Genomic DNA, 17,473 nt, shown 5'->3' on the forward strand with positions numbered 1-17,473 from the left:
CTCCCAATATTATTGTGCGGGAGTCTAAGTCTCTTTGTAGATCTCTAAGAACTTGCTTTAGGAATCTGGGTGCTTCTGTGTTGGGTGCATATATATTTATGATAGTTAGGTCTCCTTGTTGAATTGAATCCTTTACTATTATGTAATGCCCTCCTTTGTCTTTTTTGATCTTTGTTGGTTTCAAGCCTGAAAAATAATGATGGTTAGATGCCACAAAATAGGTGGCAATGTCTTAACCATGTATGTCTTGTCATGCCCGAGGGGCTCTTCCATCCTTGTCAAGGAGTGTGGTAACCTTTTCTCCTTTCATACAACACAGGAAAAGTTTCAAGTTGTAATTGGTGCCAAATAATTTGGGATAAAAAGCTTCCTTAAATTTATCAAGAAAAGAGAGAATGTATACTTAGAAGAGTAATATCAATAGGTATATGAAGAATAAGAAGGCATATGTTTAGATATTTAAACAGCTAAAAGAATATATAATATAGAAAATTATTATAGATAACATAGGATACAATTTTGGCAGGAAGTATGGTACAGATTGTAGTTATTCTGTATTAAGAATAGATTCATCTCTTAATCAGTTAATATGTATTAATCAAATAATAAGAAGAATAAAAGACCATGGAGTATGCTTAAAGAAAGCTGGATAGTATACTCTTTTGTCATTTTCCTTTTTCTCTCGCTGAAGACCTGCATGCTAGTGTAATGGTTGGAGCATCAGCAGTTCTTAGACCAACTGAGAGACCTTGAAAATAAAGTCATGAATCGAGGACTATAGCAGAAAGGTAGGAGCCTGGATTCCTGAAGACATTGTGGCACTGTCAGTTTAGACCTAGGTTTGAAGCTTAGCTTCTTTACATAAAAGAAAAAATAAACTTCTATCATGGTTTAGAAAATCTTATTTTTTATTTCTGTTTTATGCAGCTGAACTTGTTCTTTCTGATAAAACTGATTTTGCATCTCCAAGCCTCTTGAATTTTACAAAGTGTTTGTCACTAGTAGGCTTCCAAAGGGAAAGAGAATGGGAAACTGATTTGATGCACTGTCTTTTCAATGCATATCAGTGAGTTGTTCTGCTTTTATTTTAAGCAGAGGAAGCATATCGTGAGCACTTAATGAGTTGACTTTTTTGACCGTTAATGGAAGTATGTGTGGTCATGAAGAAAGATTTTGTAATTAGATACTGACCAGAGGTATACTGAAGCACATTTGCTAGGTTACACTGTAAACCACCAGCATTTCAGTAGCTCAAAGCAATACAACTTATTTTTGCTCACTATACATGTTCAGCATGATTTGACTGCGGATTCTTTTCCATATAGTCACTCCACACCCTATACTATCTCCTTTGCACAGCAGGGGAAGAATGGGCTAAAGAGTTGGGCACTAGTATTTACCACTGGTGACTCACATGTTCCCTCACATCTCATTTGCTAGAATTAGTTACATGAACATGACTAACTCCAAGAAAGGAAGCAGTATAGGCTTCCTCATACACAGAAGTAGGAAAGAGCTGGATATTTAAAAACATTAATTATATCTACTACGCTACTAAAACATAAAATAACCTGTGCAAACACTTTCAATGCACAAATACGTTTTTATCTTTTGTTAAATTAATTTCTTTAGAAAGGTTTTCCTCTAAAAAAGAACAAAATAAACCATTGCCAGATGAGAATTTCTACAAGATTAATCTCTCTTCAGCAGGTGAAAGACACTTTAACTGAGAAATAACAAGTCTCTTTGTTTAAGAAACAGATGAGCACTAAATCTTAAAGATTAACAAACACCCACACAAGTTTATTCATCCATTCATTTTGTAGACACTGATTGAGCATCTGCTAAGTGCGGTTCTGATGAAACCTATTGAAGTTAGAACGCAGGGTGCCAGATTTAAAAAGGGGAAATGGACATGACTCTAAATATTTCTAAAATTCTTTCTCTAAATAGAATTTTATTCAAAATACAGAAACTACATTATAATCTCCAAATACATTTACGTTACCAGATAGTTCTTGGAAACTAATTATATTACTATGATTAAAAATATCACAGTGACATTCATCCCAACTGGGAAACGTTTAACAGAATATATTTAAGAAAACACGTCAGAATCTCTGGGAATAAGGTACTGAGAAGACTTTCCTGACCAGCTGACTCTAGCTAGCTGCACACACATTTCATAATAATAACTTAGCAATATGGTTATTTTCCACAAAATAGAAATTCACTGGTTTTTAATTTAAGAGATATCAATCTACTTCTTTTGTTTTCTTACGTGGTATTTATTGAACTGTTCTACATAAAGTATCACTGTATCAGAATCTCCTATGACAGATTAATAGTAACATAAGGCTATATTTCAAATATCAAATTGAATAAAATCTCTGATGGGAAACTTCTCAATAGATAGGTTGCCAATTATACTTTTATGTTCTATATGTGTTGGTATAATGCTTCTGGAAAGGTTTGAAAAAGTATTTCTCCAGATCCGGATTATTTTCTTAGGATAGATGACTTGAAATGGCAATATGAGTTCAAATTTATAAGAACATAAATTTAAAAGAATAAATTCAACACATACTTTCAAATTGTTTCCAGACAGAAACTTATGCTAATTTGTACTCCAACATATGAGCACTCTACTGATGGCTCTTTATTTTGGTTAAAAACTTTATCAAAAATTATTCTTTCTTTGCTATTCCATTGCTTTCATCTTGAGAAGGTACTTCTCTATTCAGAAACCATGTTATTACTTACCTATATTTAATTCTAGTATTGTGATTTTGTTTTACTCTATTGCCTCCAATCTATTTAAGTAATATTTACTTTATTCCTTTAAACTGTAGGTTCTTGAGAGCAACGACTTTCCTGTATGCCTTTTAAACAAGAGTCTGTCTCATGGTGGATATGGTGTGAATATTTCTAGGATAAATGGGGACTATGATGACTTTTACCTTTTGAACATCTCATGAATTTTCTGTGCCTGAACATGATTTTTCAAATCAATTTTGTTTTAGACAAAACGACATTTTAATCTTTTAATTATGAAAACATAGCTATGTTGATTTCATATTTTTTGGTGTGTTTAAACATACAACCAACAAAGGACTAATATCCAGAATCCACAAGGAACTCAAAAAAATCAGCAAGGAAAAAACAAACAATCCCATCAAAAAGCGGGCTAAGGACGTGAATAGACAATTCTCAAAAGAAGATATACAAATGGCCAAAGAACATGAAAAAACACTCGACATCACTAATTATCAGGGAAATACAAATCAAAACCACAATGCAATACCACCTTACTTTTGCAAGAATGACCAATAATAAAAAAAAAAAATGGATGTTGGCATAGATGTGGTAAAAAGGAAACACTTTTCATGTTGGTGGGAATGTAAACTAGTACAACCACTATGCAAAACAGTGTGGAGATTCCTTAAAGACCCCAAAATAGGACTACCATTTGACCCAGCAATCCCACTCATAGGTATATACCCAGAGGAACAAAAGTCATTATATAAAAAAGATACTTGCACACACATGTTTATAGTGGCACAACTGGCAATTGCAAAAATATGGAAGCAGCCCAAATGCCCATCAATCAACAAGTGGCTAAAGAAATTGTGGTATATATATATACCATGGAATACTACTCAGCCATAAGAAGTAACAAAATAATGGCATTTGCAGCAACCTGGATGGAACTGGAGACCATTAGTCTAAGTGAAGTAACTCAGGAATGAAAAACCAAACATCATATGTTCTCACTTACAAGTGGGAGCTAAGCTATGAGGATGCAAAGGCATAAGAATGATACAATGGACTTTGGAGACCTGGGGGAGTGGGTGAGAGGGGGGTGAGGAATAAAAGGCTATACATTGGGTACAGTGTACCCTGCTTGGTTGATGGGTGCGCCGAAATACCAGAAATCACCACTAAAGAATTTATTCATGTAACCGAATACCACCTGTTCCCAAAAGCCTATTGAAATAAAGAAAAAGAAAGAAAAAAGTCAAAAGAATTCTTCATTAATTATAGTTCAGTTTGGTAGGCAGCATTATTTATCAGGAGACTGTCAACAAGAAAAGATTTTTATTTCAAAATTGAATGTGAGAAAACACTATAAAATTCTCTTTCTTTGCTCTATAGGAATTATGGAAATATTTATCATAATAATCACATAATGACTTGTTCAATCATATTATTTCTAGTTTCCTGAAAGTGCTTGTTTTTTACAATGCATACAGTTTCAATACAGATAAAGAAGGGCAGGCAAGTTTCACATAAGGCCTTATACATAAAAAAAACTTCAATTAAAGTTAGTTTCAGAAGACCAAATTTCAAAAGTTACTCTACAGCCTTAACCTTTGGTATTTTTACCCTGAATTATATATTGGAATGCTTTTTTTTTCCCCAAATGACAATTTAGCATTTTATGTTCTTTTTTCTTTTACTGTAAAATAAAGCACAACACAATAATGTATAGTTCAATTAATCCTTATAAGGTGAATGTTCTTGTAACAATCATCCAGGTCAAGAAATTGAACCTCGCCAGCCATCCCAAAGTCCTCCTTTTTTCCTGATCCCAGTTGCCTTCATTTTTCCTCCAACAGGAATCATTGTCTTGACTTAAATCCATATCATATCTCTGTGTTTCCTTGCAGTTATCACCCAAATGTGCATTCATAGGCACCACATTTTAGTCTTCAAACATTCTACTTCAAAGCTTTAAAAAATGCTGTCTTTGCACCAATTTCTCCGAAGAAAGATTAGAATGATAATTTCCATTTATTATTATTATTTATTTTTTGCTAAATAAATTCTTTAGAAAAGGTTACACCTCTGAGTCCTCCTTGAATGGAATTTACATTGCTCTCATAGTCACACAAAACAGAGACAAATTGTGATAACATTCTTTAGAAGAAATTCATTTCAAAAAATATGTTTCAGTGACAGTCAGTATTGTCAAAGGGGGCATCCCAACTTTCTACAATTTGTTATGATAGCAATTATGTCTTTGTGTAGACTGCACAAAGTTTCTGTTACTACTAACCAACCTATATACTCATGAAAAAGAAAATGTACATGTTTTAAAAATTAAGGGGCAATGAAAATGTCAGTGAAAAAAGTCAGGTTTTGAGTAGAGAATTTGGTTGAGTCTAAGCCAACAATTAATGTAAATGGCACCAATTTCCTTTTCTTGGTGATTTTTTTTAGACAATTTTTTTTCGAGGGGCGTTCTCACTCTGTTGCCCAAGCTAGAGTGGCACTGGCGTGATCATAGCTCACTGCAGCCTTGAACTCCTGGGCTCAAGAAATCTTCCAGCTTCAGCCTTCTGAGTAGCTGGGACTACAGACATATACCACCAAGTTCAACTAATTTTTAATTTTTTTTTAAGAGATGGGGTTTTGCTATGTTGCTCAGGCTGGTTTCAAACTCCTGGCCTCAAGCTATCCTCCCACCTCAGCCTCCCAAGTAGCTGGAGTAATAGGTGTGAGCCATCATACCAGGCCTGGACAAACACTTTTATTGAAACAAAACTATATTGAAGAATACATAATTCATCACTGCACAGCTTTTATGAATTTTTATGAAGGAAAAATATTATAAGCCACCCCTCAGATCAGGCTGTAGGACACTATAAGCAGTCAAAATAATAAGTATCCCTATGTGTCCTCCAAAACATTATCACTTCAGCCTCCACAAAATGTAACCACTATACTAAGTTCCATCAATCTAGATTAGCTTACTGGTATTTGAAACATGGAATAATGTGGTATAATGTGTATGCATTCTATTGCACTTGGCTTCCTTTGCTCAACATTGTGATAGTGAGTTTCATATTGTTGCATGCAATAGTAGTGCTTTTTCTTGCTGTGCAGTATTGTATGGTATGACTATACCACAGTTCATTTATTCATTTTATTACTGATGGACACTTCGGTTGTTTTCAGTTTTTGCTTCATTAAAAATAATGCTGCTAGGAGCCTTCTTCTACTTTTCTTTTGGAGAATATATATATATATATGTACACATTTCTGTTGAGTAAATAGAAAGCAATGAAATTGCTTAATGAAAGAGTATTGAGTGTCCCAATTAGCAGATACTGCTAAACAGTTTTCCAACAAAAATTTTTTTAAGTGACTTACCTGGGTTCACTCAGCCAGGAAGCAGTGAACAGAGATTCAGAATCTGCATTGTATCCACTATGCCATGCATCGAATAGCTGGAGTGGATGCCTTTTTGCTGGTGTTACATTTTTGCCTCCTGGTATTCTTGCTAATTGCCAGTCCATACTTCTCATCTCTTTTTTTTTTCTCTCTCTCTCTCTTTTTTTTTTTAATTACACTTTATGTTCTAGGGTACATGTGCACAACGTGCAGGTTTGTTACATATGTATACATGTGCCATGTTGGTGTGCTGCACCCATTAACTCGTCATTTACATTAGGTATATCTCCTAATGCTATCCCTCCTCGCTACCCCGACCCCACAACAGGCCCTGGTGTGTGATGTTCCCCTTCCTGTGTCCAAGTGTTCTCATTGTTCAGTTCCCACCTATGAGTGAGAACATGCAGTGTTTGGTTTTCTGTTCTTGCAATAGTTTGCTGAGAATGATGGCTTCCAGCTGCATCCATGTCCCTACAAAGATATGAACTCATCCTTTTTTATGGCTGCATAGTATTCCATGATGTATATGTGCCACATTTTCTTAATCCACTCTGTCATTGATGGACATTTGGGTTCGTTCCAAGTGTTTGCCATTGTGAATAGTGCTGCAATAAACATACATGTGCATGTGTCTTTATAGCAGCATGCCTTATAATCCTTTGGGTATATACACAGTAATGGGATGGCTAGCTGGGTCAAATGGTATTTCTAGTTCTAGATCCTTGAGGAATCACCACACTGTCTTCCACAATAGTTGAACTAGTTTACCCTTCCACCAACAGTGTAAAGGTGTTCCTATTTCTCCACATCCTCTCCAGCACCTGTTGTTTTCTGACTTTCTAATGATTGCCATTCTAACTGGTGTGAGATGGTATCTTCTTGTGGTTTTGATTTGCATTTCTCTGATGGCTAGTGATGATGAGCATTTTTGCATGTGTCTGTTGGCTGCATAAATGTCTTCTTTTGAGAAGTGTCTGTTCATATCCTTTGCCCACTTTTTGATGGGGTTGTTTTTTTCTTGTAAATTTGTTTGAGTTCTTTGTAGGTGCTGGATATTAGCCCTTTGTCAGATGAGTAGATTGAAAAAATTTTCTCTCATTCTGTAGGTTGCCTGTTCACTCTGATGGTAGTTTCTTTTGCTGTGCAGAAGCTCTTTAGTTTAATTAGATCCCATTTGTCAATTTTGGTTTTTGTTGCCATTGCTTTTGGTGTTTTAGACATGAAGTCCTTGCCCATGCCTATGTCCTGAATGGTATTACCTAGGTTTTCTTCTAGGGTTTTTATGGTTTTAGGTCTAACAGTTAAGTCTCTAATCCATCTTGAATGGATTTTTGTATAAGGTGAAAGGAAGGGATCCAGTTTTAGCTTTCTACATATGGCTAGCCAGTTTTCCCAGCACCATTTATTAAATAGGGAATCCTTTCCCCATTTCTTGTTTTTGTCAGGTTTGTCAAAGATCAGATGGTTGTAGATGTGTGGTATTACTTCTGAGGGCTCTCTTCTGTTCCAATGGTCTATATATTTGTTTTGGTACCAGTACCATGCTGTTTTGGTTACTGTAGCCTTATAGTATAGTTTGAAGTCAGGTAGCGTGATGCCTCCAGCTTTGTTCTTTTGGCTTAGGATTGTCTTGGCAATGCAAGCTCTTTTGTGGTTCTATATGAACTTTAAAGTAGTTTTTTTCCAAATCTGTGAAGAAAGTCATTGGTAGCTTAATGGGGGATTGCACTGAATCTATAAATTACCTTGGGCAGTATGGCCATTTTCACAATATTGATTCTTCCTATTCATGACCATGGAATGTTCTTCCATTTATTTGTGTCCTCTTCTATTTCATTGAGCAGTGGTTTTTAGTTCTCCTTGAAGAGGTCCTTCACATCCCTTGTAAGTTGGATTCCTAGGTATTTTATTCTCTCTGGAGCAATTGTGAATGGGAGTTCACTCATGATTTGACTCTCTGTTTGTCTGTTATTGGTGTATAAGACTGCTAGTGATTTTTTCACATTGATTTTGTATCCTGAGACTTTGATGAAGTTGCTTATCAGCTTAAGGAGATTTTGGGCTGAGATGATGGGGTTTTCTAAATATACAATGACGTCATCTGTAAACAGGGACAATTTGACTTCCTCTTTTCCTAATTGAGTACCCTTTATTTCTTTCTCTTGCCTGATTGCCCTGGCCAGAACTTCCAACACAATGTTGAATAGGAGTGGTGAGAGAGGGTATCCCTGTCTTGTGCCAGTTTTCAAGGGGAATGTTTCCAGTTTTTGCCCATTCAGTATGATATTAGCTGTGGGTTTGTCATGAATAGCTCTTATTATTTTGAGATATGGTCCAACAATACCGAATTTATTGAGAGTGTTTAGCATGAAGGGGTGTTGAATTCTGTCGAAGGCCTTTTTTGCATCTATTGAGATAATCATGTGGTTTTTGTCTTTAGTTCTGTTTATATGCTGAATTACGTTTATTGTTTTGCATATGTTGAACCATCCTTGCATCCCAGGGATGAAGCCCACTTGATCATGGTGGATAAGCTTTTTGATGTGCTGCTGGATTCGGTTTGCCAGTATTTTATTGAGGATTTTTGCATCGATATTCCTCAGGGATATTGGTCTAAAATTCTCTTTTTTTGTTGTGTCTCTGCTAGGCTTTGGTATCAGGATGATGTTGGCCTCATAAAATGAGTTAGGGAGGATTCCCTCTTTTTCTATTGATTAGAATAATTTCAGAAGGACTGGTACCAGCTCCTCCTTGTACCTCTGGTAGAATTCGGCTGTGAATCCGACTGGTCCTAGACTTTTTTTGGTTGGTAGGCTGTTAATTATTGCCTCAATTTCAGAGCCTGTTATTGGTCTATTCAGGGATTCAACTTCTTCCTGGTTTAGTCTTGGGAGATTGTATGTGTCCAGGAATTTTATCCATTTCTTCTAGGTTTTCTAGTTTATTTGCATAGAGGTGTTTATAGTATTCTCTGATGGTAGTTTGTATTCTCTGATGGGGTCGGTGGTGATATCCCCTTTATCATTTTTTATTGCATCTATTTGAGTCTTCTCTCTTTTCTTCTTTATTAGTCTTGTTAGCGGTCTATCAATTTTTTTGATCTTTTCAAAAAACCAGCTCCTGGATTTATTGATTTTATTGAAGGGTTTTTTGTGTCTCTATCTCCTTCAGTTCTGCTCTGATCTTAGTTGTTTTTCCCCTCTGCTAGCTTTTGAATGTGTTTTCTCTTGCTTCTCTAGTTCTTTTAATTGTGATGTTAGGGTGTCAGTTTTACATCTTTCCTGCTTTCTCTTGTGGGCATTTAGTGCTATAAATTTCCCTCTACACACTGCTTTAAATGTGTCCCAGAGATTCTGGTATGTTGTACCTTTCTTCTCATTGGTTTCAAAGAACATCTTTATTTCTGCCTTCATTTTGTTATGTGCCCAGTAGTCATTCAGGAGCAGGTTGTTCAGTTTTCATGTAGTTGAGCAGTTTTTATTGAGTTTCTTAATCCTGAGTTCTAGTTTGATTGCACTGTGGTCTGACAGACAGTTTGTTACAATTTCTGTTCTTTTACATTTGCTGAAGAGTGCTTTACTTCCAACTTTGTGGTTAATTCTTGAAAAAGTGCCATGTGGTGCTGAGAAGAATGTATATTCTGTTGATTTTGGGTGGAGAGTTCTTTAGATGTCTATTAGGTCCATTTGGTGCAGAGCTGAGTTCAAGTTCTGGATATCCTTGTTAACTTTCTGTCTCGTTGATCTGTCTAATGTTGACAGTGGGGTGCTAAAGGCTCCCATTATTATTGAGTGGGAGTCTATGTCTCTTTGTAAGTCTCTAAGGACTTGCTTTATGAATCTGGGTAATCCTGTATTGGGTGCATATATATTTAGGATAGTTAGTTCTTCTTGTTGAATTGATCCCTTTACCATTGTGTAATGGCTTTCTTTGTCTCTTTGATCTTTGTTGGTTTAAAGTCTGTTTTATCAGAAACTAGGATTGCAACCCCTACCTTTTTTTGTTTTCCATTTGCTTGGTAGATCTTCCTCCATCCCTTTATTATGAGCCTATGTGTGTCTCTGCACGTGAGATGGGTCTCCTGAATATGGCACACTGATGGTTCTTGACTGTTTCTCCATTTTGCCAGTCTGTGTCTTTTAATTGGAGCATTTAGCCCATTTACATTTAAGGTTAATACTGTTATGTGTGAACTTGATCATGTCATTATGATGTTAGCTGATCATTTTGCTCATTAGTTGAGTGGTTTCTTCCTAGCATCAATGGTCTTTACATTTTGGCATGTTTTTGCAGTGGCTGGTGACGGTTGTTCCTTTCCATGTTTAGTGCTTCCTTTAGGATCTCTTGTAGGGCAGGCCTGGTGGTGACAAAATCAGCATTTGCTTGCCTGTAAAGGATTTTATTCCTCCTTCACTTATGAAATTTTGTTTGGCTGGATATGACATTCTCGTTTGAAAATTCTTTGCTTTAAGAATGTTGAATATTGGCCCCCACTCTCTTCTGGCTTGTAGAGTTTCTGCGGAGAGATCTGCTGTTAGTCTGATGGGCTTCCCTTTGTGGGTAACCCGACCTTTCTCTCTGGCTGCCCTTCAGATTTTTTCCTTCATTTCAACTTTGGTGAATCTGACAATTATGTGTCTTGGAGTTGCTCTTCTCGAGGAGTATCTTTGTGGCATTCTCTGTATTTCCTGAATTTGAATGTTGTCCTGCCTTGCTAGGTTGGGGAAGTTCTCCTGGATAATATCCAGCAGAGTGTTTTCCAACTTGGTTCCATTCTTCCCGTCAGTTTCAGGTACACCAATCAGACGTAGATTTGGTCTTTTCACGTAGTCCCATATTTCTTGGAGGCTCTGTTCATTTCTTTTTACTCTTTTTTCTCTAATCTCTTCTTCTCACTTCATTTCATTAATTTTTTCTTCAATCACTGATACCCTTTCTCCCAGTTGATCGAGTCATTTACTGAAGCTTGTACATTTGTCACATAGTTCTCGTTTCATGGTTTTCATCTCTGTCAGGTCATTTAAGGACTTCTCTACATTGGTTATTCTAGTTAGCCATTTGTCAAATCTTTTTTCAAGGTTTTTAGTTTCTTTGTGCTGGGTTTGTAATTCCTCCTTTAGCTCGGAGAAATTTGATTGTCTGAAGCCTTCTCTCAACTTGTCAAAGTCATTCTCTATCCAACTTTGTTCCATTGCCGGTGAGGAGCTGCATTTTTTTGGAGGTGGAGAGTTACTCTGATTTTTAGAATTTTCAGCTTTTCTGCTCTGGTTTCTTCCCATCTTCGTGGTTTTATCTACCTTTGGTCTTTGATGATGGTCTCATACAGAGTTTTGGTGTGGATGTCCTTTCTGTTTGTTATTTTTTCTTCTAACAGTCAGGATCCTCAGCTGCAGGTCTGTTGGAGTTTGCTTGAGGTCCACTCCAGACCCTGTTTGCTTGGGTATCAGCAGCAGAGGCTGTAGAAGAGTGAATATTGCTGAACAGCAAATATTGCTGTCTGATCATTCCTCTGGAAGGTTTGTCTCAGAGGTGTACCCGGCCATGTGAGGTGTGAGGTGTCAGTCTGCACCTAGTGGGGGATGTCTCCCATTTAGGCTACTCAGGGGTCAGGGACCCACTTGAGCAGGCAGTCAGTCCATTCTCAGATCTCAACCTCCATGCTGGGAGAACCACTGCTCTCTTCAAAGCTGTCACACAGGGACATTTACATCTGCAGAGGTTTCTGCTGCCTTTTGTTTGGCTATGCCCTGTCCCCAGAGGTGGAGTCTACAGAGGCAGGCAGTCCTGCTTGAGCTGTGGTGGGCTCCACCCAGTTTGAGCTTCCTGGCCACTTTGTTTACCTACTTAAGCCTCAGCAATGGCGAGCACCGCCCCCCCAGCCTTGCTGCCCCCTTGCAGTTAGATCTTGGACTGCTGTGCTAGCAATGAGGGAGGCTCTGTGGGTGTGGGACCCTCCAAGCCAGGCGCAGGATATAATTTCCTGGTGTGCAGTTTGCTAAGACCCTTGATAAAGCGCAGTATTAGGGTGGGAGTAACCCAGTTTTTCAGGTGTTGTGTGTCATGGTTTTCCTTGGCTAGGAAAGGGAATTCCCTTCCCCCTTGCATTTCCCGGGTGAGGTGATACCTCGTCCTGCTTCAGTTCTCGCTCATTGAGTTGCACCCACTGTCCTGCACCCACTGTCTGACATGCCCCAGTGAGATGAACCCGGTACCGCAGTTGGAAATGCAGGAATCACCCGTCTTTTGTGTTGCTCACGGTGGGAGCTGGAGGCTGGAGCTGTTCCTATTCGGCCATCTTGGTGCCACCTCCTCCTTTTCTCCTCTCCAACGAATTTAAACCTTTTTACACTCTCATCAGCAAAGTAAGATTTCCACTTGCTTGTCATTGTCATGAACACTTGGAATTGTCAGCCTCCTAAATTTTAGGTATTTTGTTAGGTGTGCAGTGATATCTCATTGTGGTCTTTTTCTGAGGATTAATGAGGCTGTAAACCTTTTTTAAATGCTTATTAGCTACTGCCTATCCTTTTTTGTGAAATATTGGTTCAAGTCTTTTCCTCATTTTGTGTTTAACTAGATTTTCTTTTTTATTTTTAGAACTTTTTAATATATTCTGCATATAAGGGTTTCATCAGCTAGATGTATTGCAACCATCTAGTAACCATGGCTTAACTTTAACATTCTTAAATAATCATTTGGTTATTAGACATGATTAGCTGTAATCAAGTCCATCTTTGTCTTTTTTTCCCTCTTTTTGTCCTGTTTATAAAACTTTGACCTACCCAAGGTCATGAAGTATGTTACCTTCTAGATGCTTTATTGCTGTCTTCTTACATTTAGGATTATGATTTATTTGGAATTGCCTTTTTTTCCCCCCCCAATCCTTTAGGGTAGGAATCAAGATTCATATTTCTCTCCAGTGAAATTAAATTTTTCTGGAGCAATTCATGAAAAGAATAACTTCCCCCTTTGCATAGTGGTGGTATGTTGATTATAAATCAGGTGACTATTTCTGAGTGAATATCTTTTTAGGGTCTCTGTTTTGTTCTATTGTGCTAATTTCCTGTCCTGACAACACCACTAATCTTAATTACTGCAGGTTTATGTATTTGATATGTGATCATTTAAGATGTGTGGTTTTTATTGTTTTATGTATTGAAGAGTATGTTATATATAAATTTTAGATTCCAATTTCCACCTAAATTTAACTGAAATAATTTTGATCAATTTGTGAAAAATTAATATATTTATAATATTGATGCTTTCTAACTATGGTTTATTACTGCATATATTCAGATCTTTATCTTAGTAATGTTTGGCAGTTATTTTACAGAGGTCATGCTGATCTTTTGTTAGATTTAATCCTAAGTACTGGATACTTTTGAAGCTAATGTATCAGAGCCTAAATAAAATATGTCACTAGAAAAGTCATTCCAGACTGGAAACAGATGATAGAGGAAACTAGATATCCTCCTACAGAAATAGTTATTCTCATAGAATACTAAGTAGAGACCTTTTTTTTTTTTTCCATTTTTGGAGAGTATATATGTAAATTGTTAATATTTAAGGAACAATTATATCTAATACATAATCACTTAAGCAGCTAGCTTAATTTCATTCCCTACACCTGTCTTAATATTACAAATAATAGTAATAATAATAGAAAGTTGAAGCTAGAAGTAAGCCCCTTAAGAAGTCTAGAAAATCTCAGGCCACTACTAATTATTGGGTGGCTTGTACAACAGAAATGTATTTTTCTCACTTCTGTAGGCTTGAAGTCCCAGATCAAGGTGTCAGCATGGTTATTTCTTGTAAGATCTCTCTCCTTGGCTTGCAGATGGCTATTCTTCTCTCATCTCTTCATGTGGTGTTTCTTTTGTGTGATGGTGTCCTAATCTCCTCTTCTGATAAGGGCACCAGTCATACTGGTTTGGGAACCCAACTCATGAGTTCAATTTATCTTAGTTACCACTTTAAAGCCCCTATCTCGAATACAGTCACATCCTGAAGCCCTGGATGTTGGAAAAGGTTTCTTGCCATAATTTCAACAAATGATGGGGTATGAAAACAAACTAAAGTAACAGAATATTTTTCAGATGTTTAACTGAGCCATATAATTGTACTCTAAAACAACTGTGTTATTGTAAAATAAGTGCACTGTGGCAAAGTCACACTTGATACTGTGCTTTTTCTCTTTCCTTCTGTTGGTACGTCTATCCTAGACCCAGTCCTTGGATGTCTTTCTCCTCTATGTGTACTATCATGGCATTTCTTACTATGTATGTATATATCCTCATGACTTCCAAACTTACCTATTCTGGGATCCTATACATATAAACACAACTATCTACTTAAAATTTCTGCATGGATGATAATACACATCTCAAATGTAACAAGTCCAGAAACAAATTTCTGCTCCTTCCTCCAAACCTGCTTCTCTTGCTATCTTGGTTAGTAGTAACTCTTTCAGATGCTCAGTATAAAACCCATGGGGACTCTCCTGAACTCTTCTTCTTCTCTTTTGCCGTATATATTTAACCCATCAGCAAATTGTATTGGTTCTAACTTTAAAATATATTCAGAAACAAATTCTCACTGCCACCTCTAGAATCTCTCAAGTCCACTTCCCATTATCTCTTGCACCCAGGCTTATGTTATATTCTTGCTAATTTTTTCCCTGCTTCCACCCTTACCACCTTCAGTGACGGAGCAGTCAGAGTCACCCTGCTGAAATGTAAGTCAGATCATACCCCTCCATTGCTGTGGATCCTCCAATTACTTCCCATCTTGTTTAAATTAAAGGTTTCTACAATGCCTGATTCCCCCAAACTTGTCTGAATTAATTTCTGACAACTCTTTCCTTCACTCAGCTCCAGCTAGATGGGCCTCCATGCTATTCTCTGAACAGAGACGGAGTGTACTTTTTGATTCTTCTGCCTTAAAAGTTCTTTCCAATATATCACAATATATCTTTTCTATTGCCCCCTTCAGATCTTTGTTTAAATGGCATTCAATCCACGAGACTGTGTGACTGTGTTGTTTAAAATTATAACATTATACTACTCCCTTGCCTCCTTACTTCCTTTTCTTTATATTAATACTACTTATCCCATTGAAAATACTATCAAATGAACTGAATTATTTTGGTTTTTATCTGCCTTTCTGCACACATGTGTAGAGCCTATGTAGATAGTAGTTTTTATTTATTTGACTCATTGATGCATTCCCCACATATAAATGATAGACTGTGGTTTTTGTTAGGAATCTCGCTCTGCCACCCAGGCTGGAGTGCAGTGGTGCAATCTTGGCTCACTGCAACCTCCATCTCCGGTTCCAGCAATTCTCCTGCCTCAGCCTCCCGAGTAGCTGGAATTACAGGCACAAGCCATTATGCCTGGCTAAATTTTTTGTATTTTTAGTACAAATGGGGTTTCACTATGTTGGCCAGGCTGGTCTCGAACTCCTCACCCCAGCTGATCTGCCCGCCTCAGCCTCCCATAGCCGGATTACAGGCGTTGAGTCACCGCACCCGGCCATGATATACTGCCTTAATGCAATAATTAGGCTATTTAAAATTACTATGTAAATTATAGAAATTACAAAAGGATTTAGCTTTCCTACAGAGCTTTAATGTTTATAAACATATAGAAGTAATTCCTACGTAAATTAAAAGGTATTCAGCTGGTTTCCATGTTATGACAAGTAAAAACAAAAATGAACAAACTAGCTACCAGGAATAGGGAGGTGTGGGAATTTCTAAAATGCTGTTTTAATGCAAGAATTCTGGTAGTATTTATGATGGCTAAAGAAAAGTGAACCTAAACTATACCACAGTGTATAAACAAGGCTGATGACACAAAAATACTGAGGATTGTCACCTTTGTGTCTGAGACTGAGGATATAAGTTGTTCTAGTTTCCTTGATACATTATTTGGCTTGCCTCGCATTGTCAAAGGACGGTATTTACTGAAGTTATTTAAATTAATTTTGAGAATGAAAAATTCATAAGGCTGAAAGAGGGCCATAGAAGATAAAAATTAGTTCACAGAAAATGTAATGTCAACGCTTACTTCCTGGAGCATGTTAATATATTCTGTTTTGTTCTTCACAGCAGAATCTTGTTAGAATTTCAGAACAGAAAAGGAAATAGATTCCTTGTAAAGAGACTGACTGTGTATCTTAGGTAGGTAGGAAAAACATACACAAAAGTAAATGTTTTGCCTCAGAAATAACTCGTATAACACTTTCAATATCCAAACATTTATTTTTAAAATACAATTTGGACTTCTCTGAGTTGCTTATAAATAAGCAACATTTCTTATAGGAATAATTTCAGCAAGAAATAACTAAGATGAATACATAAAATGTTATATGTATGCAAATTGAAAACATTTAAAAAAAGAAATACCCCTCAGGAAAAAAAAATATTGGTCAGCTACTATATCTAACTAGTTATATCTGCTAGCCTAGTGTATGGTAGTTACTGATTTTATATTTCTAAATGAAAAAATAAATTCATCTTCCATATAAAATTATTTTTATAATTAAACTACAATGTTAGAGAAGAATTGAATCACATTACAGTAACATTATACCTTTATCTTATTAATAGTTAATCTGTCGAGGCGTGAGTTATGGTTTTAGTTTTATGACATATGCCAATTTCTTCCTACCCATTCTCGCTTTGCTTAGAAAAAAACATCAGCATGAGCTAAAACAACTTTTAAAGACTAAATGACCTACACAAGGCCTCAAGAGATTTCATAATTCTGGGCCTTATTTTCTGTATCTGTAAAATAAAAGGCTAGGAGTAGAAGACCTAAGATGAATTCCAGGCTCTATCATCCCACAACTCTAAGACTGCACAAATAACTCACCTGATATAGATCTGTAGTAATCTCGCTCAGAGCTCTTATCACACTGTATTGTAATCTGGGTTCTTATTTATTTTTAGCCCATCTTGTTCCTTGGTAATACTGGAAGGGGATTTCCACTCTGTCTTACCTACACCCATCCAACTATCCATCTAGTGGTACATGCATCTATTTTTCATCCACCTATTTATTCATCTAACAATCCACTCATCATCCATCCTTTGATCTATTCATCTGCTCATTTATTCATCAACTAATTATTGATCACTTGATCTGTGTCAGGCTTACACTGTTGGGGAGACATGCATGTAATCCAATTATAATATAGTGAAATAAGTATAATAAGCAGGTTGCATAAAGTAATATGCATCCCAAAGTTGGTTGGAGATAGATAAGAAAAATTTCCTAGAGGAGGTACCAGG

General features: G+C 36.7%; 1 protein-coding gene, 1 long non-coding RNA gene and 1 other non-coding gene across 7 annotated transcripts in view; 1 reads left to right on the top strand and 2 right to left on the bottom strand.

The window, feature by feature from the left end:
• Window positions 1–17,473, bottom strand: part of HTR1F (5-hydroxytryptamine receptor 1F) — a 207,674-nt gene that overhangs the window by 81,662 nt on the left and 108,539 nt on the right. The window lies entirely within an intron of this gene.
• The window catches only part of LOC141409743 (uncharacterized), an 87,775-nt gene that overhangs the window by 47,861 nt on the left and 22,441 nt on the right, over window positions 1–17,473 (top strand). The window lies entirely within an intron of this gene.
• Window positions 192–317, bottom strand: LOC123572080 (U6atac minor spliceosomal RNA). Its single transcript, XR_006696420.1, has one exon. It is a non-coding gene; the product is annotated as a U6atac minor spliceosomal RNA (small nuclear RNA).

The sequence above is a fragment of the Macaca fascicularis genome, chromosome 2 (assembly GCF_037993035.2).
Source record: "Macaca fascicularis isolate 582-1 chromosome 2, T2T-MFA8v1.1".
Classification (NCBI taxonomy): domain Eukaryota; kingdom Metazoa; phylum Chordata; class Mammalia; order Primates; family Cercopithecidae; genus Macaca; species Macaca fascicularis.